The sequence below is a fragment of the Juglans regia genome, chromosome 5 (genome assembly GCF_001411555.2).
Source record: "Juglans regia cultivar Chandler chromosome 5, Walnut 2.0, whole genome shotgun sequence".
In the NCBI taxonomy this organism is placed as follows: domain Eukaryota; kingdom Viridiplantae; phylum Streptophyta; class Magnoliopsida; order Fagales; family Juglandaceae; genus Juglans; species Juglans regia.
In genome coordinates this window covers 15,991,352-16,018,846 of record NC_049905.1, presented here as the reverse complement: position 1 = coordinate 16,018,846, position 27,495 = coordinate 15,991,352, and positions in this window count along the sequence as shown.

Below are 27,495 nucleotides of genomic sequence, written 5' to 3'. Positions count from 1 at the left end.
CAAAATTGATGTGTTGATTATTTATTATGATTTGATTGATTGATTATAAATTTAAATATTTCAGTAAATTTAGAAAAGAACTATTTACCCCCTCTAGGTATATTTGGGATCTGAACCATTAGTTTTTCAATTGGTATTAGAGTAGGGTTCACTCCGTTAGGATTCAGTTTATGAGTGTGATCTTGCATCATGAGTGTGATCCTGCATCAAGTGGTTAAAATGGATAGATCCTAATCTATTTCGTTAGCCTCTTACTTTGATGGCAGCAACTATGCATATTGAGAAGTTCTAATGAGAGCTTTTCTTAAGTTAATAGATGAACAAGTTGAACGAAATGGGTGATCATAGAAAAATGATGGAAAAGACCTATATCAGTTGTTGAGGGTGTAGAAATTCCCAAAGATATCAATAGTTGGTCTAAAGATGAGATCAATGAATGTAATTGGAATAGTAAAGGATTAAATTTGATCTTTATGGCTATTTCTTCTAAAGAATTTAAGAGAATATCAATATGCGAAATTGCAAAAATACATAGGGCACATATTAGAGGTCACTCATGAAGGAACAAGATTAGTGAAATTCTAAATTTCAAATGTTGCAGTTGAACACTAGATTTTAGGAAATAAAAATGCTAGACGATGAGACTTTTGATGATTTTTATGCTCAACTCAATGATAAAGTAAATTCAAGTTTTAAATAAGAGAAAAGATCTTGAAAATAGGATAGTTAGAAAAGTTCTCATATTTTTACCAAAGATGTTTCAACTCAAGGTCACAACAATGGAGGAGAGTAAAGACTTAGAGCACTCCCAATGGATGCTTTATAATACATTTTTCTTTAAAATATAAAGAAATGCTCTCAAAAGTGCCCTCCATTAGATCTTTTATTTTAAAGACACTTTTACATTCTGCTACAGGAAACCGCTAGATGTGGAGGACTCTGTTCATCATTGTAAACATTTTTAATTAATTTCTCTCTCCTGGTCATGCTGAGTTTCCCATTTCTTCAACTCTCTTTATTCTCATTCAGACCCTCACTCACTCGTTCCCATGCTTTCTCTTTACTTGGAGCCATTGACAGAACCAGAGCCTTCCATCTTCCTCGACTTCGCTCGTCGACTCCATTACCGATCATCTATTGTCTTCTGCTTCAAGCTCTGCTCTCACAGTTGAGGTAAAGATTAGAAATTTTGTTGCCCTATTACTATCCTTTTTTTTTTTTTTTGCCCTTTTCTAGGTTCTATTGAGTTTCTATTCGGCTCCCAGGAAAGTTCTCAAAATCTAGAGTTTGTTTTTGTGTTGGTGGGTAGGTTTTTATAGAACTGGTAAAAGGGTCTTAAAAGTTTTGGGTGTTTGAAAGCCTACGAGAGAGTTTTGTCGTAGCTTCCTTCGCTTTATTTGTTTTATAAAATGCTTTTTACGGCTTGTTTGTGCGCCCGAATGAACTCAAAAAGTATCTTTTGAACAGTATAATGACATGGGTTGGTTTGGTCGTCTATGAATTTCTTAATTTGTTGTGGGCTGATTATGTTGGATACAATGGCTTGAGTTCCGTTGGGTGCCTTATTGGGCATTGTCGCCCTCACAAGAGATGCTTGTTAAAATGTCAGACTGACTAATAGACCAAGCATGGAATGATTTAGGTCGATGATGGCTTTTGGTTTTCTAATACTATCTATTTCATTTTGTAAAAACAATGATAATAACTACAAATCAAACCTCACAATAGCAACTGAATAAATGAAGAGTATGATGAATTATGACTCTGTATTCACAGAAAAGCTTTAGTACTAGATCTTTGTTTATACTCTGTTTTAATTCAAGGTACGAGTGTCCACTGTGGATCACAAATATATTTCTAAGAAATATTTTTCTCTCTAATTATCTTCTCACACAAACTGGTATGTTGATGCAATTTCCAACAGTCTGTAGCACTCTCAACCAGCCAATGGATATTCTCATAATATACTTTGAGAATATTTTCATTATATAATCTCTTCTTTTTATTTGTTGAATTAATTTATAATTTGGTTTAGCTTATAAATTTGGATTAATTTGAAAAGAACATAATCATATGACATTGTATATGGGGGGAGATATTGCAAATATCAAAAGATATGAGGATATCATTGGTAGTTAGAGAAAATATTTGAAATGAATAAAAAAGATTAAAAAGTATAATATTTAAATGACATGAAGAAAAAATAAATAAACTGATGTATGATATATTGTGAAAGTCAGTATGTAAAATAGAAAAAGTGGGTCTTGGTGATGTAATTTAAAGGATAGGATGAACAATCTATTGGGAGTGCTCTTAGATAATATAAGAATTGAAGAGTTGGTAGGGTGTCTTCAAACCTATGAATACACATTGCCCCAACCAAAGAAAAATAATTCTATTGCCCACAAAATAATTAGAAAAGAGTTTAATTAATCATCTAAAGGGTATATAATGTGTGATGAGGACATAGCTTTTTTTTGTTAGAAATTCCAAGAAAATGTTCGCGTCTAGAAAGGGTAAGAACCAAGAAAGGAATAGGAGAGTTTTTAAGAAGGTTAGGGAAAGTCCTAGTTCAACTAGCAGAGATAAGAGTTTCTAAGACAGACACTAGAATCTCCATGGATAAGGTATCATCGAGTATACAATGTCGTGAGTGTCATAGCTTTGGAGATGTTCGCATTGAGTGTCCCAATTACAAGAAAGCCAAAGGAACAACAATAACTTCATTGAGTGACAATGAGTTTGAGTTGAGTGACTCATCTGAGAACTCTTATTATGAGGAAAATATCAATTTCATGGCTTTTGTATATTCTATTGGAGGCAACAGTTATAGTAGTGACAATATGTCTGTACAGTATGAGAATTACCTACAATTAAGCAATATATGAAAAGTTTTATGAGGAGTGTTCTAAAAAGACATATTCTAAAAAGAAGGTGATGGTTATTACACCTTCAATTGATAAAGGCAAGAATGTTATTGTTTCTAAGACCAAGGTAGCACCTCCTCCTCCCAAGATACATCCTTCTCATAGGTTTGTCCCTACTTCCCATCATTGTGGCAAGATTGGCCATATTCGGCCTAACTGTTTCAGATTGAATCCCCTCTGGCATATGAAAGAAAATTTCTTTTTAAGGAATGAATTGTTGGAGTTGGTCAAGAACATGAGTGTTTTGTTTAATAGGTTGCATGACTTAAAAAAACTTAGTTCTAAAACTCAAAAACGTGCACCTCTATAGAGAATTTGGGTTTCGGGTTCCAAAAGTTGACAGCATTCACCCTTTTTTTTTTTTTTTTATATAAACATTACTACCTTCATTAACAACAAGAGTCAGTTGTTACAAAGTTTTTCTACAAGAATATCACTAGCTATTTCCACAGGACTATCCTCAATCCAAACCTTTTCATCTCCAACAATAAGAGCTAATCTTGCTAGTTTGTGTGCAGTGTTGTTAGCCTCTCTATACACAAACCGAAAATACAACTCAATCTCCCATTCATAATTCTCCTCACATCATCAATGATACAACCATATTCAGCCCCTATTTCTTCCCCACTCTTAGTAGCATTCACTATTATTAAAGAGTCCCCTTCCAACACTACATCTGAAAATCCCATTTCACTACAAAAGGTTACTGCCTTCCTTAATCCCAGAGCTTCAGCTACATACGGGTTGCTGTTATGAGCAAATCTTGAGCAGAGGCAAGCAAGAATCTCCCCATTTGAGTCCCTGACAACCACTCCAATTCCCACGCATTTGTTCTTTGCATCCATGGCAGCATCCCAGTTTGCTTTTATCACTGATCCACCTGGTTTTTCCCATTTAGTCACACTCTTATCAGCATTGCTTCTCACCTGGTTTGTCTGTAGTTGGTCCTAGGCCATCTTGTATTCAGCTAGTCCCTGCATTGCAGCACAAATAATAACTTTCGGGTGATCAAATTTTTTTTCAAACAGCAGTGAGTTTCTTCTCATCCAAATATTCCTCATGATACAACCTATCATTTCCACTTCATCTATTTTAAGAGTAGCATTAAGCTTTCCCCACAGTTCTTCAAAGCCAAAATCTGAAACACCCCATTTATGCACTGGACTATTACCTTCAAACCACACATCTGAGGCAGCTGGGTAGCTCCACACGGCATGCATTATTGATTCAGGTTCCCTCTCACATATTGGACATTTATCAAACTCGGTGATCTGTTTTTTGTACAGATTTTGTTTTGTAGGCAACAAGTTATGAGCTACCCTCCACAAGAATTGCTTCACCACATTTGGGACATTTAAACCCCATATCATCTTCCATCCATTCCCAGCTTTGTTTCCCCTTGAGGTTTCCCTTTTCCTCTTTCTCATATCTTCATTTTCTAGATGATAAGCACTCTTAACAGAGAACTTTCCATCTTTTGAGCATCCCCACACCAATCTATCTATTGATCTCCATTTACTCAAAGGAATACCACATATGATTTTAGCTTCCTCCCCATTAAAAGTATTAAAGATAAGGTCCTTTTTCCACACGCCTTCTTCAGCATCAATAAGCTGCTGCACTTTAGCATCAGCAGGCAGATTTTTAATGGTTGATTGTACACGATGGGAAGTTTGAGTTGGTAGCCATTTATCCCTCCAAACACTTATGTTACTACCATCTCCCACTCTCCACAAAAGCCCCTTTTTCAGTAACCCCATTGAAGACCACAAGCTTCTCCATATAAAAGATGACCCATACCCTAGATTAGCATCAACCATTCCCACCTTCTTAAAATACTTCTCTTTCATAATCTTTGCCACTAGGGAATCAGGTTGTTTTAACAATCTCCAGCATTGCTTTGCAATCATTGCCTTGTTAAAACACTCATAATCTCGGAAGCCCAAACCTCCATTACTTTTTGATTCTCCCATGTTAAACCAACTCCTCCATTGAATCTTCTTTTCATTTTGTTTATGGCCCCACCAGAATCTTGTCAATAGGGATGCTAGTTCCTTGCACAGTTTTTGTGGAAGTCTGAAAACACTCATAAAAAATGTAGAAATAGCTTGCACCACTACTTTTAATAAAACCTATTTTCCTGCCTGTGAAAGGAAGGAGTTCTTCCAGCTACTCAATTTTGTCCACACCCTTTCCTTCAAACTCCTAAAGGTATTGTATCTTGATCTACCTACCATGGTTGGGAGACCAAGATATCTTTCATAACTACCACACATAGAAACCCCAGCTGCCCTCTGAATAATTTCTTTAGAAGCACCGGGAGTATTTGAACTAAAAAACATGGAAGTTTTCTACATATTAAGGCTTTGACCCGAGGCTTGTTCATACTTTTTCAAAAGGTTTTTAATTCTCATCCACTCCTCTACCTTTGCTCTTCCAAAAATTAGACAGTCGTCAGTAAAAAGTAGGTGGGTGATTCTACTTCCCCCTCTTGACACATTCACTCCTCTTATTTCCCCTCTAGCATCAGCTGCGTTAACCATCGAACTTAACCCTTCAGCACAAAGGATAAATAAGTAGGGGGAGATGGGATCCCCTTGTCTTATTCCCCTCGTGGGCTTCAACATTTTCCCGGGCTCCCCATTGATCAGGATTGAGTAAGTCACTGAAGTAGTGCACCTCATAATCAGAGATACCCATCTATCCCCAAATCCCAATTTTCTCATAATTTCCTCCAAATATCTCCACTCTATCCTATCATATGCTTTTGACATATCTATCTTGAGAGCCATGCTACCAATTCTACCTTTTTGTCTTGTTTTCATTGTATGCAAGGATTCATAAGCTATCGTCACATTGTCCGTTATAAGCCTTCCCGGTATAAATGCACTTTGGTTGCTGGAAATGATGGCAGACAGTACCTTTTTCAGCCTATTAGCAAGAATCTTAGATGCAAGCTTGTATAACACATTACATAAGCTAATAAGACGGTATTCACTTGGAGCAGAGGGGCTTTTGACTTTTGGGATCAAAACTAAAAAAGTATTATTCACACCTTCATTCAATGCTCCCTCCCCATTTAGAAAATTCAACATAGCTCTACTTACTTCCTCCCCCACTATGCTCCAATAGGCTTGATAAAAACAAGCGCCATAACCGTCAGGACCAGGGGATTTCAGAGATCCCATGTGTTTCAGTGCTTCCTCCACCTCAATTTTTGTAAATTCCTTCTGTAGCTCTGTATTCATCACCTCAGTCACTCTCGATTCTATCTCCTTCAGACACTCCTCAATTGCTTCTGGAGTTGGTTGTGTGGAACAGAAAATTAACTTGAAGTAGTCGTAAAAAAACCTCTTCAATCCCTTCTTTATCTGTCACCATACTCCCTTCAACATTTCTAACCTCCTTTATCTGGTTCTTTTTTCTCCTTTGAGTAGCACATGAGTGGAAAAATTTTGTGTTTTTGTCACCCAATTGATACCAAGTTTTCTTAGCTCTCTGTCGCCATTTAAGATCTTCCTGCTCCAACAAAGCCCCCATCTCTTCTTGTAGCATTCTAATTAGCTCAGCAGTATGTGGCCCTTCAATTTCTTGTTCCCTTTTCAACCTTTCAGATTTTTGCTTCAGCAACACAACCGCCTCTTTATCTTTTGATTTACCCCACCTGATTAATTCTCCTTTACACTCATTCAGCTTTCTTTGGATATTCCTAACTGGATTTGGATCTAAATCAGTCCTCCTCCACGCCCTTTCTACCACACAAGCTCCCTCCTCATCCCTTATCCACTTTGCTTCAAATCTAAACACCCTTCTTTTCTTCTTATTCACAAAATATTGTCTTCTCAAATCAAGCATTAAAGCCATATGGTCTGATTGAGCTACAGTCAATGTTTCCACCACTCTATCACAAAAAGTTTTAGACCATTTTATATTAGCAACAGCCATGTCAAGTCTCTCCTTAGTAAAGGTGCTATCCATATGCTTGTTACTCCACGTGTATTTGTTTCCCTTCCACCCTAAGCCAAAAAGACTATTATCTTCCAAGACTTTCCTAAACTCAACCATCTGAGCTTCTGGCCTAGGTCTGCCACCCATTTTTTCAGTTTGACACAAAACCTCATTAAAATCTCCTATTACACACCAAGGCATATCACTAGCAGAATTTAATAAAGACAATAAATCCCAAGTGTTTTTCCTTTTACTCACCTCTGGATGCCCGTAGAATCTAGTGAGCAGCCACGACATCTTCTTCTCTTCACTCCTGACCATAGCATTAATATGGTGTTGAGAGTAGTTGAGTATCTCCACCTCCTTTTCCCTGCACCACAGCAATGCCAAGCCCCCTTTTCTCCCCATCGAGTCCACAACAAAGCATCATTCCCATCCCAATCTCCTCTTAATTCCCTCAACCTTACAAGCTGCTAGTTTAGTCTCCATCAATAAGACCATTATCACTCCCCCTCAATGGGTGAATGCTGAAGGACAAGACAGCATTCACCCATTGAGGGGGAGTGATAATGGTCTTACCTAGTATTAGGGAGGCAGCATATGCTTAGGATTACTCGTAATGCTTGATCATATGTCCTATCCTAATACACGCATTTTTTTTCTTTTGGTTGTTTTGCATTTTTTCTTGTTTTATGTTTGCATTGCCCTAACTTCTATATATCAGTTGTATTTTCTTGAAAAATAAAAATAAAATAAAAAAGATATTTTGTACATGAATTAATTAATGAGGTCAATTTTCGGCCTAGTGGAATTACATGCAATTCGCAATTTGTGTTTTGCACCTCACAATGCACATGCATCCAACTGAATTGATCGATGCTTTACCACTTATGTGAGATTTTGGGGAGGAAATGATCAGAGGTGCAGGGAAACATAGCTTATGGGCAAAATTGACCATGGGTTAGATGATCTTTATTATGGTATACTCATATTTTCTTAAATAAAAGTGCTCAATACAAAATACTTTATAGCACTTTCCAAAAAAATTTGGGAAAAGTAAATTAAAGCATTTATGTTATATGGAAAATGCCAAAGCTCAAATGTATGGTTTGACCTTCTATTCTTACGATTTTTTTTTTTTTTTTTTTGTATTGATGGTTTCATGTTATATAGCCTGACCTCACTCACGCTATCATGGTCATAAGCTTCTCAATTGAAGTGGGATCGACTTACACACAAACACTCATTACATTTTATACTATATGGTGTTACTTGTGTGGTTTATTGAGATCTGATGCCATTTTGCATATGTTGCATTTATTTAAGTGTGATTAAATTAGTTTCATTAAACTTGCTGATCAATATCATGTATATGTTTGCTTTAATTTCTTCTAATTTCATGTATTCTCAAGCATTAAGTCATGACTTAAGACATTTTGACATGGGACTTGAACTTTTTGAATCACTTCACATGAGTTGTTAATACTCCCATCTCAATGCATATTATTATTTATCATAACCCTTTGTCATATTTCGGCAAAAAAAGGGAGAATAGTGCAATATGAGAGTTGGATGATAGATATAGGAGGAGAATAGTTGATTATTGACATTTTATGTTCTTATTTTTTATTACCTCATATTATCTATTTATTCTCTATATGTTGATTGTTTGTTGATGATTTCATAACAATAGGTTGAAGTTTCTTGAAGGCACTTTGGCGTTTCTATACATAGAACTTGTTTAGTCCTATTTTGGGGGTTTGTTAGATTAAACTAAGTTATTTGTGTTGGTTAGAAGTTTTGTCAAAGAATTGCCGAATAGGAGATTGTTAATGTAAAAATAGTATGTCGGCATGTCCTTATGAAAAAATTTAGTCCAGTTGAATTGTAAATATGTTAAGTAGAGTCTAGGTTGCAATTGGAACAAAAAGAGCAAAGATTGCAAATTAGCAATACTTGATGAGATCGGCCTATCCCAAGTAAATGGTCATAACTTTTTATTTCCTTATTGGATTGAGGTGGTCTTTAGGGAGTTGGAAAGCTATGTCAATGTCTACAAATTCATGTTTGACAAGGATCTTCAAATTTCAACGTTTACACGGTCGAAATAGATAGACAAAAAGTTTGCTTGATACTAGCTCAACAGTTGCCCTAGCGAAAATTCTGAGACTTTTTTCATTAAGGTTTGGACTCTCTAAGTGGTTTACTCATGCCCTAAGTATATATAGAATAATATGCACAACTTCTAAGTTGTAGAGAGAGGCGAGAGCTGTCATACTCATTGTATTCTTGAGAGAAAGCCCTAAGGAGATTCATTGGGCATTAAAGATCGATTCTCTCTTGATAAACAGACTTCCATCATATTGTGCTCATGTTCGAGTACTACAGAATCCATTGGTATGCAAGTATTTGTTGGTCAGAAGGATTTTTGGAGCTGCCTAATGAAGAGATTGAGTTGGTGCTCGTGGTGAAACTATAGAAAGGTCGGTGGTCTAGAGCTACCAGGGTGCATGCAGAGATCAAGTAGGATACTCGTGGCATTACAAGATAGATTTAATTACTTCAATGGTCTAGTGTTTTTAAATTTTTTGTAATAAATTTAATTTCTATAGTGAATTTTAGGTGGTGATTTATACTTGGAGTAGTTTTAGATTTTGAAGACATTCTTCCAATGAGTTAATACTTCATTACCAAAATTAATGTGTATTTATTGTGAGTGATTGATTGATTCATTAAATGATTATAAATTTAAATAGCTCACTAAATTTAGAAAACGTTTATTCACCATCCTCTGTATTTGGGATCTGAACTAGGGGTGTAACCGGTCTAGTTTTAGACAAAACCGATTACGCCCCGGTTACCCTCCTAAACCGGTACATCTGGTTTTACTAGTTTTCGGTCCGGTCCAGTCTGATTTTCTGATTTTTTTAAAATGTAAAAAACATATAATAAAATGTTACTTCTTATGATAGAATATTATTAATAATTTAATATATATATTATGTTTAAAGCATATGATCAATTAAATTCATTTTTAAGATTAAACTTTTATTTTATAAATTATAATAACATTATCTTATATATAATTATATTAATAACATATAATCAAACAAATTACAAATGTTTATATTTAAGATTAACATTTTATATTATAATTTATAAATTATAATATGAAATTATTTCATATATGATATATAACTATATATTATATATAAAAATTTAATATATTATTATATATTATATATAAAACTTATATATATAAATATTTTGTATAATATATAAAATTAATTTTTATATATATATTTTTTCCAACCGGTCCGGTCCGGTTTCGGAAACTACGGAACCGAAACCGGACCGGTTCTGGCCGGTTTTCATAATATAGGAACCGCTTCTGGACCGAACCGGTTTAAAACCGAACCAACCGGTCCAGTCCGGTTCAGTCCAGTCCAGTTTTCCAGTTTTTCGGTTTAAATTTATACCCATAATCTGAACCACATGCTTTTCATGATGGATCTGAACATTTCCAATAACGGTGAAAGAGAAAATTAGGAGAAAAAGTGATAGATCAATAGACAATAGAGGTATATTAGAGTAAAAGAGGGAAGAGAGGAAGGGAGGTTTTTGAGAGAGAGGCGGGGTTTGTTAATTGTTATTTGTCCGTTATTTATTTATTGATGTTTTTCCACTCCTAGGATGAGCTGATCTACGCTGGGAGAGAACAAGAAGATTGCCATGACAAAGAGAAGAGGGAGAGAAAGGCATGGCTAGGCCAAGACACAGGAAATGATAATAGTATTCTTACCACTCTATTCTACCGCTCCATTCTATCTCTTTATTTTTTATTTTATTTTATTTTTTTCTTAGTGATTAAAGAAGTTTTTTTTTAATAATATTGTGATTTTTTTATTTTTTTAAAAAATATTTCAAAGTGTTAAAAAATACATGTATGAAAAAAAAAATCCTATATAACTAACAATAACTCCAACGGTAGCTGGGAGCGGTGATTATAGCATGGTCCCAAGCAAGGATCATGCTACACTGCAAGGCCAAATATAACCGGAGGTAGATTACCGTAGCTCAAAGTCATAAAATTATTTCTTTAGCTAATCCAATTTAGGCATTTTTGGAACAAATGAGGCAAATATATATGATTTCACTTGTATTGGGTTAATCCAATACCAGTGCTTTAGTCTTGTTTGTTTTTGTAGATGAGATGAGATGTTGAAAGTTAAATAAAATATTGTTAGAATATATTTTTTTAATATTATTTTTATTTTAGGATTTGAAAAAATTGAATTGTTTATTTTATTTTGTGTGAAAATTTGATAAAATTGTAATTATTAGACACTTTTTTTTCTTTTATTTTTTTAATTTTGATCATTTTAGTTCATTCATTAGTAAATTGTTATAAGATAAGTAATACAATCACAAAGAGATTCTACTAAAATAAACTCATAAACTTATATAGTTTCATATGAATCTATGATATGGTAGTTCTACTTTATAATAAAAGTAGTTTTACAATCTAACGTATAATATTAAGGCACATCAATTTATAGATTTATTTTTGCGAGATTTAATGATCGTATGCTACAATTCGCTTAAAATAACATGTGCTAAAAACAATAATAATTAGGATAACTAAAAGTTGGTGTATTTTTATGATCCGGCCCCAAGGATACTCTCCCTCACCATTGAACTGGTTGGGTGTTTTAAAAGAATAGAATGAAAAAGAAATAACATTATTAATAAGTATATAATAAAAATGACTGTAAATGAACATTTTGGAACATCATTAGCATTTACCCTTAAATTCCATTTTCTCCTTTAAAACAAGTTGTAAGTGATTGCGTAGCGTGTGATCTAGGCCGCAATGCTTGGTTTGCACGACCCAAGCAAACCAAGCAATGCTTTTTTTTTTTGATAATAAAGGATCACATTCCATTTATAAAAAAGGACATACAACTTTGACTTAAAAAGTCAGTTACAATCGTTAATAGCACCTCAGCACACTTTCGTGGCTGACATGGTCTAGCCAAGACAACAGAACTCTAAAGACCGAAGTCTAAGAGATTCGTCGTACACATCTCTGTCCCCGACAGAGTAAACAAACCCCATACCCCGACTACGCGAGGTAGGGTACACCAATCCCATACACCGCCAAAGTGGAGATGGGGACATACCACCAGTTCGGACCACGGTCCGCGGGGACTAAATTTTTGATTTTTGAATTTTTTTTTTTTATAAAACAGAATACAAGAAAATACATTGGAACACAACTAAAACCAACAGCAGAAAAAAAGTTCCGAATGGCTGCGGAGGCGCGTGCAGAACACGCGCCACCCTGGGAGAAAACCGTTGACCGATCTTGGAAGTTCCGGGCTCACAAACCCCAGCGGCGCCGCGCGTCACGACGGTAGAGGGCCTCTCGGCATCGCGAGAAGGCCACTCGCCGAACGCCTACGAGTTTTTTGGCCGCGCGTGAGCAACTCGCCACTCCGGATGGCATCGCCTTCGGTAGACTTGAAGATCGGCGGCTGGGCAACACCATGGGGAGGCGCGTGCTGATCTATTGTCGCCGGAAAGACCAGATCCGGTGTTCCCCCTTATTTAGCCTACAAAACAAAAAAACACAAAAACGGAGCGGCTGTGTGCACAGAGCGGACGGAGGAGGGAGAGGTGGGGAGAGGGGGAAGGAGCCGAAGCTCCCACCCCCTCGAGAGAGACGGGTTCGAGGCGCTGAGGGAGGCGGGCGGGTTCGGGAGAGACGAGAGCTATTCCAAAGTGCAGCAGTCCAACCATGCAATGCTTGAGTCATACCAAACGCAATCCGTCATTTTTTTGGGGTTAGGTTATACAACCCAGCATTTTTTTTAAAATATTTTTTTTATTTTCAATAATTAATACTGTTTTTTAATTATTTTAATTTTTACACGTGGTGTGCGTAACACCTGGGTTGTCTATCTAAACGCCATATAATCATAAATATTATTTATTTTCAATTTATTAATTTTTTGTCTATTTTATTTTTTTATTTTTTTATTAAAAGCAGAGGATTCGAGAAGGAATGGTTGATGATCGTATGAAAAATGTGATGGTTCCACTAATTTTGATAATTCCATGTCATTACTCTAATACAAATGTCTAATACATTGGTTGTAACATCGAGTTTTTAGAAAATTATTAACAGTTGGCTAATGAAGTGTCTAAATTTATTAAAGTTGAATGTACAAGAGGCAAAAATCTAAGCTGCGTTTGGATGTTATGGTAATCTCAAATAATTTGAGTTGATATATAAATAATAGTATTTTATGAAGGGTAATGCTACTGGAACCGATGATGAACCGATAAAATTTGATTGATAGGGTAAAATTTTATCGATAAGTGCAAATGTATTTTTTCTTTTTCTTTTTTCCTTTTATTTCAATCATTTTTTATATATGTTTAATAGTCATTTCCTTAATCTTTAAGTAAAATAAATTTAAAAAAAAAATCAATCGATCAATTTTATCGATAACTTTTATCGGTTCAAGTAGCATTTTCCTTTGTGAATTTCATTAAGATGTATTTGAATATAAATAGGTTGAAATATGTGTTTGAGTGTATGGAATAATTTGAAATAAATTTAACTTTTTATAGAAAGTTAAAAAAATAATGAATGCTATCAATAATTGATTTGAAATGAATTTAGATTATCTTGACATCTAAAACCTTGTATATCAATATGGATCAATCTAACCAAAAGGCAAACTCCATTGACTTTTTTAATACTCAACCATTTTAATCTTCGCTCCATTATCCTAAAAAAGAATTAAGACCATGATCACTCATTTAAAAACTTGAGATGAGAGGGGCTTCTAGACACTCTTAAATTTATGAAGTTTTAACACTACTAATGTGGTATAAATGTGTATGAGGATTAAATGTGAACACTTCTATTTTTAGATGTCATTCCTCCAAACATATCATGGTTGGGAGGGTGATCAAACCTCACATTCATGTTAAATTGATACATGAACGTGAGGTTTGATCACCCTCCCAACTCTGATGGATTAGAAAAGTTATCTTACCAATTTATTCGAGAGTTATCCAAGATAAACATTAGAGCTAGTCATTATCAACACCTTCATACTCTTATAAATAACACCTAAAGGTAACGTATTTGTCATTCATTCATACACTTATATTGAGAAAACTTCTCTCTAACTAACTTAGACATCGGAGTTCCACCAAGCACCTCGTGCCACCATCTCATCTGTTGCAGGTCATCCGTGTAATTGGTGGTGTGAAACAAGTCATTAACACCAACCCAAGAGAGCTTTTTTTTTTTTTTTAATTCAACTAAAATCATTTCATAGCTGCAGAAGTTAAAAATGGCTTGAAAATCAAATTTAGAATATTGACAAAGATGTTAAAATGGATACAAAAATATATAATACAATTCAACTTACTCTTATAAATTATCTCTCACTTTTTCTTCTTCTATTTCTCCTCTAATAAGTGAAATCAAGAAATAGTAAAAACTACATTATTATAGCTCATTCTTCCTCGTACAGCTACCTCACTATCTCATTAAGGCTTTTGTTAGGGACCTATGGTCATATCCTACTTTGAGGTCATTCCTTCAGTCGTTTTTCATAACTAGTGGCATCTAATATATTAATGGAAGGAAGGGGTGACTTCAACAATTCAACAAGTGAATTAACTCAATGCTGGATCGAACCCTTATGGTTTATTTTTTCTTTGCACCGATATTAGTTCTTCTATATTTTTTTTTTTTTTCACCACGCTCTTCTCTAATGGGTGATTGATCCACAGCTGTATAAATAACTTTGCTGATTAAGAGCGTAAATTTCTAAATTCATAGATACGGTAATTGACAAAATTATTTTTGTTTGTATTTACACAATCTTTTTACAATGAGTGATTAATTTTTAGTTGAAGTTTCTAGTTTATAGTTATGGATGAATGGTTATATAATTTTATTTTAAACGTATTCATGTCTTTATCTTGCATGTTCAGTTGTTCTTGGTGCTCTTTTACTTAACCCATGCCAAATAGAACAACTAAAACTTATACTTAGAAAACATGTATTTTTGTTTTATTATATATATGTATGTGTGTGTGGAGTTATGTCATACTTTTTATTTTTAAAACAAATGTAGTTTACATGTACCTTAACTACAAGAAATTTGACTTTTAGGGACGAAATTTGAACAATTATCCTCTTCTCTGTTGATTCCAAAAATTGATGATTTTAACAAACGACTAGTAACAGACGTTTGTTCTGATTTACCCAATGCTTTCTGGTATAGAAAGAAGAAAATGAAGGAGAATTTGATAAGTAAACAGCACAATAAAAGCACAATAAAGAATATGCACAATTATATGCAGGCGGTTAAACCGACCATATGCATGTATGCAAAACAAAATAGAATATTTGAACAAAATAACATTAACATAAATGATAATGAAATTACAAGTAGGTAGTGCAGATTTGCATTTACAATATTCAGAATAGGGTGAGAGCAAAATAAGGTGAAGGAGAGAGAGAATGGGTAAGAAGAAATGAGAAGGAAGAGAGAATGAGGCGAGCGAGCTCTGCCTAATTTTGAAGCAAGGTTCTCCTTTTATAGCATAAGGAGTTTCTGTTTACAATAATTAAAGTGAAACAGTAAAAGCAAGTCCGTGAGTGAACAGTAGGTACTGTTTTAGCACGGGTATGAACAGGCTGTCAACTTTATGTCTTTAGCTGTCTAAATGACTGCTTTTGGCGTGTAGTGGCAGCATGAAAATCATCATTATGTCGGATTGTGTCTTTGCTGGACTGCTTTTGACACAAAACGTTCAAAAGAAGGGCTCGATCAGTCTGAGAGACGGTTAGCCTTTCCCTGGCAAATTTGTTTGAAGAGCTCGATCAGTCTTTTGGACGGTCAGTCTTCAACAATAATATGGTCAATCGTCAGATAATCTTGGAGTATCTGGTGAATCATGACCAAAGCAATTGTATGGATAATTGGTCGAAGTCTCTGAAGATGCTTCTGAGTTATTTTCTTCTTCAGAATCATTTTCTAGAGATTTCTTTAACAATTGAACTAAATCCCGTTTTGAGAGTTCTTCAAGAATATTCTTTTTCTTGGAGGAACTTTTCTTGGAGGAAGTGCTGGTTGTCTTTCCTTTTTGGGAAGTAGTTGGTGAAGTAGGAGCCTGGATTTGTGGATATCCAGTTGAAACAAGAGAACCATATGTAATTTCGGGGAATTCCTTTTTGTCCTGCAAATCTGGAGCAGTCTGAGGGAAGTCTCTAATTACATATTCAATTATCTGTTGGGTATAGGAAAACATATCCCACCATTTTGTGCAACAATAGCGAACCAGGATATCAGCATGTCGTTCATAATTCCATTTCATTATCCAGGGTACTTTGTATCGTTGGCAGAAATGCAGAATGTAGGGAAATTTTTGCATATGCCGATCAATTTTTGGATTTGCTACAGCGCAATAACATTTGAAAGCTCGGATGAGCTCATCAGGAAAATTTTCAGGAATAGGTCCAAATTGGTCCCACCATTTGAGGAACCAGTATGGGAGATTTCCTTTAAATTTTTTGTCAAAATTAAGAAACCATGAATGACTCATATCTGGTACTTGGAAGAACATGAATCGGTTCCAAGCATAAATGTAGTCATGGTAATTGAAAGCAGTGTCTGTTTTGGCCAGTTTTTTAGGAGTGGATGGGTTTGTTCCCCATTCTTCCTCATTAATGACATGGAGAATGTAGGCACTGTGATAGATCAATTTTTTGGGATCAGTTTTATCATAAATTGGCTTTATGATAATTGAATCAGTGTGGATTAGAATGCTGGAATAATACTGGAGATTTTTGGTGGAATCTTCAGGAATCCAGTGAAATCCTGGGGGAAAATAGGAAGAAGCAATTTTGAATGGATCTGTTTGGGCAGATCTATTCGGTTCAATGTAAAATAAGTGAGTGGGGTGGGCTTTTTTGATGTACACAGTTTTTCCTTTTGGGAGGAAATACTGGGTAGCAGAAGTAGAAGTAGTTTTAGACGCAATTGCCTTAGCATAGGGGTCAAAACTATTAACAAGTGTTGAAGCAAAAGTGGGTGGTTGGATTACTTTACCAAGAGGGGTAAACCTGTTGGCAATTTGCAAACTGTTTGAAGCAGGGGTCGAAGTAGTTTCATTCTTGATATTTTTCTTATCAGGAATGGGTGGAGGGGGAGCAGTTTGTTTTTCTTTTCCTTTTTTCTTGCTCATCGTGGGGATTTCTGCAAGAATTCACGGGTAAGAAAATAAGGAATAGAATTTTGAGATCCTTTGATGTATTCAATATCAAAGTCAAAAATACTTAAAATAGCTTGCCAGCGTGCAAAAATATGTTTTGATGCAATGTTTTTAACATCTTTTTCTAAAACAAATTTAGCACTCATGCAATCAATTCGAACCAAAAACTTTTGATTGAGTAAATCAGATTGAAATTTAGAAATACAGAATACTATTGCCAAAATTTCTTTTTTAATAGTACTATATTTTTCTTGTGCAGAATTCCAGGTTCCAGAATGGAAGCAAACAATTTGTTCAGAAGAACCTGGTGAAACACATTGTTTCAGAATGCCACCATAACCAATGTCAGAGGCATCTGTTTGAACAATTTTGAAAGAGTCTGAAGTAGGGATACCAAGGTACGGGAGAGTTTTGACATGTGCTTTGATCTTCCTTATTAAATTAGTATGAACTTCTGTCCAAGAAGGAGGATTGGAAAGGAGTCGCTTGAACAAAGGACGACACTGTTTCCTCATATCCTTGTAGAAGTCAGCAACATAATTGAGAGATCCTAAAAACCTCTGCAATTGTTTTTTATCAGTGATAACATCAGGAAATTTGTCAGCAAATTCAATGGCTCGTTGGATGGACCTGATTTTGCCTTCAGAAATATCATAACCAAGGAATCTGATTTTGATTTGAAATAATTTGATTTTTGTTGCCGAAACAACAAGACCATTATGTCTAATGATGTCAAGAAACGAATGCAAGTGTTTCCAATGTTCATTAATAGATTTGGAGAAAACAAGGACATCGTCTATGTAGACAATGGTGAAAGCAGAGAACGAATTGAAAATGTCGTTCATGATATTTTGGAATTCACTAGGAGCATTTTTGAGACCGAAAGGCATCACATTCCACTCAAAATGACCAAAGGGGGTAACAAAAGCAGTCTTGTACCTATCTGACTCGGCTATTTGGATTTGCCAAAAACCGGACTTAAGGTCAAACTTGGAGAAGACTACTGCATCACTCAACCTATGAATTAAGTCATTCTTATTGGGAATAGGGTACCTAATCCACTCTAAGACTCTATTCAAGGGTTTGTAATTAATGACTAGACGAGGAGTCCCTCTTTCTAGTTCAGCATTTTTCTGGACATAAAAGGCAGAACAAGATCAGGGGGATTTGCTATCCCTAATAATGCCATTTTCACGAAGATCAGTAATTTCTCTTTGACAATATTCCAAAGTTTGTCTGTTCATTTGTACAGAGGTGGCTTTTGTTGGAATATCTTTTTCATCAAAACCTTTAATGTATGGGAGAGAAACTATGTGTTTCTTCTGATACCAGAAAGCATTGGGTAAATCAGAACAAACGTCTGTTACTAGTCGTTTGTTAAAATCATCAATTTTTGAAATCAACAGAGAAGAGGATAATTTTTCAGAAATCTTTTTGTATTTAATTTCCTGTTGAAGGAAATTCAAATGTTTTTCTTTTGCTAAAAGCAAAGATCTCTTACTTTTATCCGAATTAATTTCAATACGAGAGGCAAAGTGAAATTTTACCTTTTGACCAAATGGATCGGTGGTGATACCGTCCTTTTCAGTCATGAAATGATATAAAGAGGAAATAAAAGGGATTCCCAAAATCATTTTGTCAGACATGTTTTTGACTAAAACAGAAGGAATCCGAAAACAAACATTATCCTGGCAAACATGAGCATTATTGAGCTCATAATTAATGATCATCTTTGATCCATTTGCCGAGAATAATCTTTCTGTGGATTTTTCAAAATATTTGCTAGGGATGAGTCCTTCCTGAATACAATTCAGGTCTGATCCGGAATCAATCATAGCAACAACAGAAAATTGGAAATCATGAGAAATAACAATAGTAACACGTGAAAACCACTTTGGAGGAATAGAGTGTCTAATCAAACAAATCTGGTTGTCTGTAGTCATATTTTGATGACTAGATCCAGCCTCTTCTGTTTGCTCATTATCTAAAGGAATATCTTGATCAAGTTGTTTGTCAATTTTGAATAATAAAAATTCTTGTTTTAAAACTTCATTTTCAGATTTGAGGTTATTAACTTCAGATCTGAGTTCAACAAGTTCTTTTTTAACAGAATTTATTTCATGCTGTAAATCAGAAGTAGAAATGTCCTTGGGTTTTTTCTTTTGGAATCTCTCCAAGGTTTCTTGAAAATTAATCATTTGTTTAGAAGTATCTGGTTCTTGACGAACCATCACCTTCTTCAGCTTCAGAAGATATTCTTCTTTAAGCTCAGGATTTGTAATTTGAGAAATCAGGGTTAACAAGAGATTTTCTTGTTCTTCAGCCTTAGTTAAGACATTAATTGTCTTACTAGAAGGCTTACAACAAGTAAAATTACAGTTGCAACCCAGCTTTGGATCAGAAGGTTCAGGAGTTTCAGTTTCAGAGTGATACTCTGAATCACTAGAACTGAACTCGAGGATATCCGATGATGAAGACGAGGCTATTTCTAGGAGTCGAAATAGTTCTTCTTTATCATGGTTATCAATATCCAACTGATTAAGCTTCTTTTTTAATTTTTTGGCTTTTTTGGGACATTTATCTGCAAAATGTCCAGTCTTGCCACAATTAAAACACTTTCCTTGAGATGATTCTTTGAAATTCTTTTTCTTAGAAAATGGTTTATTATAAGGCTTTTTATAAGTTTTCTTATAAAACTCATCACGGAGTTTTCTCCTAAAACCACCATGAGATTTAGAGATTTTGTGCTTTCTTCTAGATGGAGCAATAGATGGAAGGCCAAACTGTTCACAAAAAGTTCCTATTTCATATTTGGCTTTCTTACTATTTCTCATCTGTTCACGAAGCATTCTTTGATCATTACACATACTAATACCAAGTTTCTTAATTATACTGAAAATATCACCATAGGTGTAATTTTCGTAATTGAGGAACCCAGAGGCATCAGTAAGTTCTTCCTTCACTTTATAAGCAAATAAGCGAGGTAAACCATTAATAAATTTTTCTTTCCAGTAAGGCTTTTGACTATCGTCACGAAGCATTACTCGAGAGGTGAAAACATCTTGATACCATCTATAATCTGACATCTGATAACAGCGCAGATTATTCAACTGGTCACTTACACGACTAGTTATATTTGATGGTGTTCCAATGAAATGTTTTAAAATGGTGTAAATCAAAGTGTTAATACCATCAGGTTGGGCCATTCCGATAGTTTCATCAAAAATAGGTAACCCTTCTTCATTACGCTTGACAGCGTTCTGAATGGTTTACTTAGTGTCATTGGTTAGGTGTTTATCCCACCAATGTCTCAAAATACCAGTAAAACCTTGAGTTAAAAACATAACAACATCAGGTTGTCTGATATTGTTATTAATATAAGCATTTGCAACTAAAGACATTTTGCTCATGGTATTGAGGATTTCTTGTTCAGATAACCCATCAATATTCCATTCATAAACTTTATCAGCAGAGTAAGAAGATTGATTCTGGAAAACTTTTTCTTCAAACTGTAAATCAGGAGGAGTAGGACTTGAATACCAATTCTTCATGAGACTCATTGGTTTGGGTCCTTTTGAAGAAAATCTGGCTATTTTGAAATCAATATCTTGAAAATTCTTTTCAATTAAATCAATATCCTTTTCTTCAGAGGATTCGTCATTAGACGATTCTTCTGAGGTTTCGACAAGAACAACTTCTTTTTCGTTGCTATTTAAAGCACTAGTAGAAGGCTGTTCTTTCTTAAGATCAGCAATCATTTGATCTATTTTTTCCAGTGTTTTGGCCTGAGAATTTTTAAAATCGATTTTTGGCATTTCTTCTGGTAAAATAATCAAAGGTTTTTCAGTCTTTTTCTTTGACTGATCTTTGGGAGGAACCAAAGGATTGTCAATTTTGAAAACAGGATTAGAAGTGAAAATAGGCTTTTTCACCTTTTCCTCAATCCTATCTAACTGTTGTCCGATCGTGTGGAGAGCAAGGTTTACAAAATTATTCTGATGAATAATCTTTTTTGTTTCTTTTATAACCTTGTCCTTCTCAGGATCTCTGGAAACAGTTTCAGGGATTTTAAAGGAAGAAGCAGCCACTTCTGATCCTTTAAAAGGAATAAGAATTGTCTCTAAAGGCGGATGACTGGCTTGGATGACTGTCTTGCCTTCTTCCTTGACAAAATCATTTTTAACAACATTTAAAGTATTTTTTGCAACATAAATGTTTTCAACAAAATCTAGAAGATAAATATGGTGTTGAAGCCTATTCATCTCTTCTTTCATTTGCGTTTAACACGTTGCTTTTCTAAATCAGAAAATTTTGCAAGGTAGGCTTTTCGCCTTTGCTTATTTTCAGGTAAAGCAAATTCATTAAAAAGTGCAATTAAATCAGGTTCAAAAAGTTTGTTTAAAACTGTTAAACTATGGTGTACAGGTGCAACTGGAGCTACCATATCTGAAGCTGTGGGAGACACAGAAGAATTATCTTCTTCTTTGTCAGCTTCATCCTGTATGGGTTTACTACTAGAAGATTCACCTTCTTTAGTATAGTAAGCAGATGTGACTTGTGAAGAAGTAGAAAGACCTTTCAGTTTTAAAGTAGGATTAACAGGTTGAGCTGTTTGAACTGAATCTTCCAGAAATTGTTTGAGATGTTGATCTCGTCTAACTGGATTTTCAGTAACAGAACCTGAAAAGGAGGATCGAGATCCAGCAAAAGAATTTCTTCTTAGGCTAGATTGATCAAAACTAATTTTAACAGTCCCATCAATATACTGTTTGATGTAATCAAGATTACAACTGGTAGTAATATTTTTGACAGGAGGAACTTCATTTTCCAAAGTCCATTCATTGGGAAGAGTTATATCTTTCCAGAAAATTCTTTTTGGAATTTGAATATTCGCATCTGGTGTAGAACTCTGGATCAGGAGAATGCTACCCGCAGATGGTTTTGCAATTGCTTTTGGATCTAAATTCGTTTTTAAAAGACGATAGTAAATCCAGAAAATTAAAGCAAGAGGTCTACTGCCTTTGATCATGTCATAACCAGAGGTTAGTATGTTCAAAGTCAGGGCCTTTAAAATATGATCATCATCAAGAGAAAGAGTTAAATCAGGAAAGCAACTGAAATGAACTGGTCCTTCGGAAAGAGAGGACTGGATCATTCCAAGAATACTAGTTTCAAAGTTGTTGAATCTAGCATCTCTTAAACAGAAAAGCACGGATGCATTTATTCCTCTTCTGGTTAGAGGTTTAGCTGCAATCTGTACAAAACCAACATGCAAATATTTGTAACCATCTTTCAAATATTTCTCAATATTAGACTTTCGAAAAAGATAACATTTTTCTTGAGATTTTGAAAGAGCATAAGTTTGTTCGACTGTCCAAACATTTTGAGAAACATTAAAAGTTTTTTGGACCCAAGAGGTCTGGTAAATTGTATTAACTGGAAGTTTGGGTATTTCCCAATTTTCCAAAACAGGGGGAATTGAAGTTGCTTCTTCAAAAGAGCAATCTTCTTCATTCACTATGTCTGGTGGTCTGGTCGACCTGGTATCTAATTGTTGCAATTACTTCTCTTCATTTCATTTATTTTGTTGTTCTGCAACCCTCACCCTGAGTTCTTACTTTAGTTGGTTCAGTATCTTTTCTGTCTGTCTAAGTACCCTTGGTAAGTCCCGTTTTTTAAGTAGCGTGAGGGCAGTTTTGGGTTGTCGGGTCGGGAAAAGATGATGTTCGCAGGCTTCTGAAGTGCGAAGGTTGGTGTTGCCTAGCAACAAAATGGATAGAATGTTTAAATGCTGGAATAATACTGGAGATTCTTGGTGGAATCTTCAGCAATCCAGTGAAATCCTGGGGGAAAATAGGAAGAAGCAATTTTGAATGGATCTCTTTGGGCAGATCTATTTGGTTCAATGTAAAATAAGTGAGTGGGGTGGGCTTTTTTGATGTACACAGTGTTTCCTTTTGGGAGGAAATACTGGGTAGGACCTTCGCACTTCAGAAGCCTGCAAACATCATCTTTTCCCGACCCGACAACTCAAAACCAGCATTTTTCTGGACATAAAAGGCAGAACAAGACCAGGGGGATTTGCTATCCCTAATAATGCCCTTTTCACGAAGATCAGTAATTTCTCTTTGACAATATTCCAAAGTTTGTCTGTTCATTTGTACAAATGTGGCTTTTGTTGGAATATCTTTTTCATCAAAACCTTTAATGTATGGGAGAGAAACTATGTGTTTCTTCCGATACCAGAAAGTATTGGGTAAATCAGAACAAACGTCTGTTACTAGTTGTTTGTTAAAATCATCAATTTTTGAAATCAACAGAGAAGAGGATAATTGTTCAGAAATCTTTTTGTATTTAATTTCCTGTTGAAGGAAATTCAAATGTTTTTCTTTTGCTAAAAGCAAAGATCTCTTACTTTTATCCGAATTAATTTCAATACGAGAGGCAAAGTGAAATTTTACCTTTTGACCAAATGGATCGGTGGTGATACCGTCCTTTTCAGTCATGAAATGATATAAAGAGGAAATAAAAGGGATTCCCAAAATAATTTATTTTTCCCACAGAAAAGTTAATAACCGTTCGAACTTAAATTTATTTGTTCGAACGAAAATTTTTTCAATTAATTTTTTTATTAGTATGGATTTGTGCATATATTTTCCCATTAATTTGTTATCATTTTCAAAATATAAAAATGTGTATATATTATATATTATGATTCGCAATGAGTTAAAATATTTATAAATTCATATATTAATTTTATGTAATTAACTTCAAAACTTTATAGTGATTTCTTTTATGTTAAAATTATATAAATATAACTTTAAAGATAGTATCATTTTTTATATTATCATTAGGCAAGTAAAATGAAAAAAATAAACCAAGTAGTAAACACAAAAAATAAAAATCATACATTAATTACATCTCAAATATATTATATTCAATACAACATAAAAAATAATAATAACTAAAACAATCATTGGGTCTTTAGTAGATCAACATCATTTTGCAACATTTTAATAGATCCTTCCAGATCCCTAAGCTTCTCCATGATGGGCACAACGAACTCCACAAACAGAGCTCGTACTTGATCCAAAGTAACCCCAGGAGACTGTCTCTCAACAGTAGCAACACTACTAGAAGCTAGATCTATGAGAGGATCACTAGGCTATTCTGGTGCAGCCTTCTTCAAGTACCCCTTGCTCTTGCTGAATGTGATCTTATTAAGGGGTCCCATTTGTGGTGACCTCCGCTCAGTGGTGGACATTGTAACCCCCAATCAGAGTAGGAGGTTAGATATCAGCAGTGCAAATGGTAGACTACCTCTACTGAAAAATCGTGACTCCGATCGAATGCGGATGAATAAATACAATGCCAGATCAATGGGATCCCTCTGTGCTATCCGCAACAAAAATCTGGTTCGATCGATCCCGAATTCAGTCTTGTGTTTTTTCAAATCGATGTTATAGCTAACAATCAAATTAAGCATTTTAAAAAATGCTATACAATCAGTCTGTCGGATCACCTTGCTCCCATCATATGGAGGAGCTGATGGGTCTCGCACTAGCTGGCGCACTTGATCGTCTATGAGACCATTATCAGGTAGATCTTCATCCTTACTACCATCCGAACTAGCATCCGAATCTACATTCTGGGCTAGCGTGGAGGATGTGGCCGGTGTGTCTGAATCAGATGGTGCAGCAGCTAATCCCCATGTAGCCGCTGCAGGATATGCATCGGCCATGCGCAGGATGTCAAGGAACTCAACAATAATGCAGGGAGAGAAATTAATACTCACTCCTCGGACCGATAGGATGTAGAGCAGAGCATCAGCACTAAGTTCTCCCATGGCACGGTAGAAGTCACCGACTATCTCTGGATATGCAGTCCCCCGCTGCTCACAGATCGGTATCCATCTCCGCACGGTGAAGATGGATTGTATGCTCCATCCCTCCCATGAAAGATCAGAGAAGTCAGACAAAATGACTGGACGCTTGACAAGTATCGGCCTCGTCTCCTGAGCATGAGCTGCTCCACTACTTTGACTAGACTGATCTCTCGCACGTTTTCTTCCGCTGAATGCCATTGATATATTGTTTAAGCATAAGGAATGTAAGAATATAATTAACCATAATATTTAAATTATATTATTGAACAATTATAGTATTATGAAATGAATTGAAATAATTTGTTCGAACGGGACATATTATGTTCGAACTAGTCAAATCTATTCGAATGGTCTGTTCTGTTCATTCGAACCGGTAAAATTTGTTCATTCGAACGAATTTATGTTGTTCGAACAGAAATAATTCTATTTGGCAACTAAGCGTTCGAACAGACTATAGTTAACTCGAACGGAAAGAAGCCAAACAGCCATGGTTGAGTCGACTCAGCCCCGAACTGAAAAACTTCCTATCTAGATGTTATCATTTGTTTTATTCGATATAAATGATTAAACTACCATTCGAACGAATTTATGTTGTTTGAACAGAAATAATTCTATTTGGCAACTAAGCATTCGAACAGACTATAGTTAGCTTGAACGGAAAGAAGCCAAACAGCCATGGTTGAGTCGACTCAGCCTCGAACTGAAAAACTTCCTATCTAGATTTTATCATTTGTTTTATTCGGTATAAATGATTAAGGAGTGAAACCCAATCATTTCTACCGATTATTTTGATGTTATTTCTACGGGATACACCAAAATGGGTGGATTTCGGATTCGGAATCCATACCCCCAAACACAACCCATTCATGCAAAAAATTAAACAATAGAGGTGGAGAGTTGACCCATACCTCTTAGAAGTTCAAATGTGGGGTTGCTACGGCTGTTGAATGGCAGTTTTTGCGGAGGAGATAAAGGGCAAACTCGGATGCTCTCGGCGGTTGCTGGTTTGAATGAGAGAGTTTTGTGGAATTATATTCGAACTACGTCTATAATGACCATGGCGTCTCGTTCGAACTGGATAAATATCCGTTCGAATGGTTATTATATTAATATATTTATAATTATATTAATAATAGTAGTATATAATAATACTAATATTACAAAGTACAAAAGTATAAAAATAAAACTAATAATAGTATCATAAGACTTTTAATTAATATATTTAGTATATTATTTGTAAATATATTTATTCTATTATACTAAGTACATACTAAGTACTTAGTATATATAATTACAATAGCTTAATTATATAGCTACTAAATATAAGTTATGATAACTATACTCGTATAATTTATATAATATTATAACACTAACTATAGTTACTAGTTATATAACTGCAGTGTAAGTATTATATATAGTTACTATATAGCTATAGTAGTTATTAACTATATATAGTGTAAGTATTATATATATAGTTACTATATAGCTATAGTAGTTATTAACTATATATAGTAGTTATTGGTTTTATAAGTTATGATAACTACACAAGTTAATATAATTAATATAAATATAGATATAGTAGTTATTAGTTATATAACTACTATATATAGTGTAAGTATTATATATATAGTTACTATATAGCTATATCTATTATAAGTTATGATAACTATACAAGTTAATATAATTATTATAAATATAGATATAGTAGTTATTAGTTATATAGCTACTATATATAGTGTAAGTATTATATATATAGTTGCTATATAGCTATATCTATTATAAGTTATGATAAATATACAAGTTAATATAATTAATATAAATATAGATATAGTAGTAGCCAGTTATATAGCTACTATATATAGTGTAAGTATTATATATATAGTTGCTATATAGCTATATCTATTATAAGTTATGATAACTATACAAATTAATATAATTAATATAAATATAGATATAGTGGTTATTAGTTATATAGCTACTATATATAGTGTAGTAAGTTATATACTATAACTATACTTATTATATTTTATATTACAAGGTAGTAAGTTATATAATATATTAATATAATATATATTAATAGTTAGTATATAATATAAGTATTATATTAACTATTAGACTTGTAGTACATTATATATTATCAATTATAATATAAAATAGTTGCTATAATGTATAGTTATTATATACTATATATTATTAAAATATTTTGTGATTGGTTCGAACCCAATAACATCTCGTTCGAACAGTTTTATCTCATAGAATGTGTTTGAAGGGAAACTTCGTGCCTAATACTTTGAATATTTGTTTATTCGAACGTGAAAATTAGTCATTCAAATGCACTGGTCGAATAGTGTTATGAAAATACCCTTTGAGCTTGTCTATATTTGAAGAATATGCCAAGAAATATTCTGATTTGTTAGTTCGAACAAC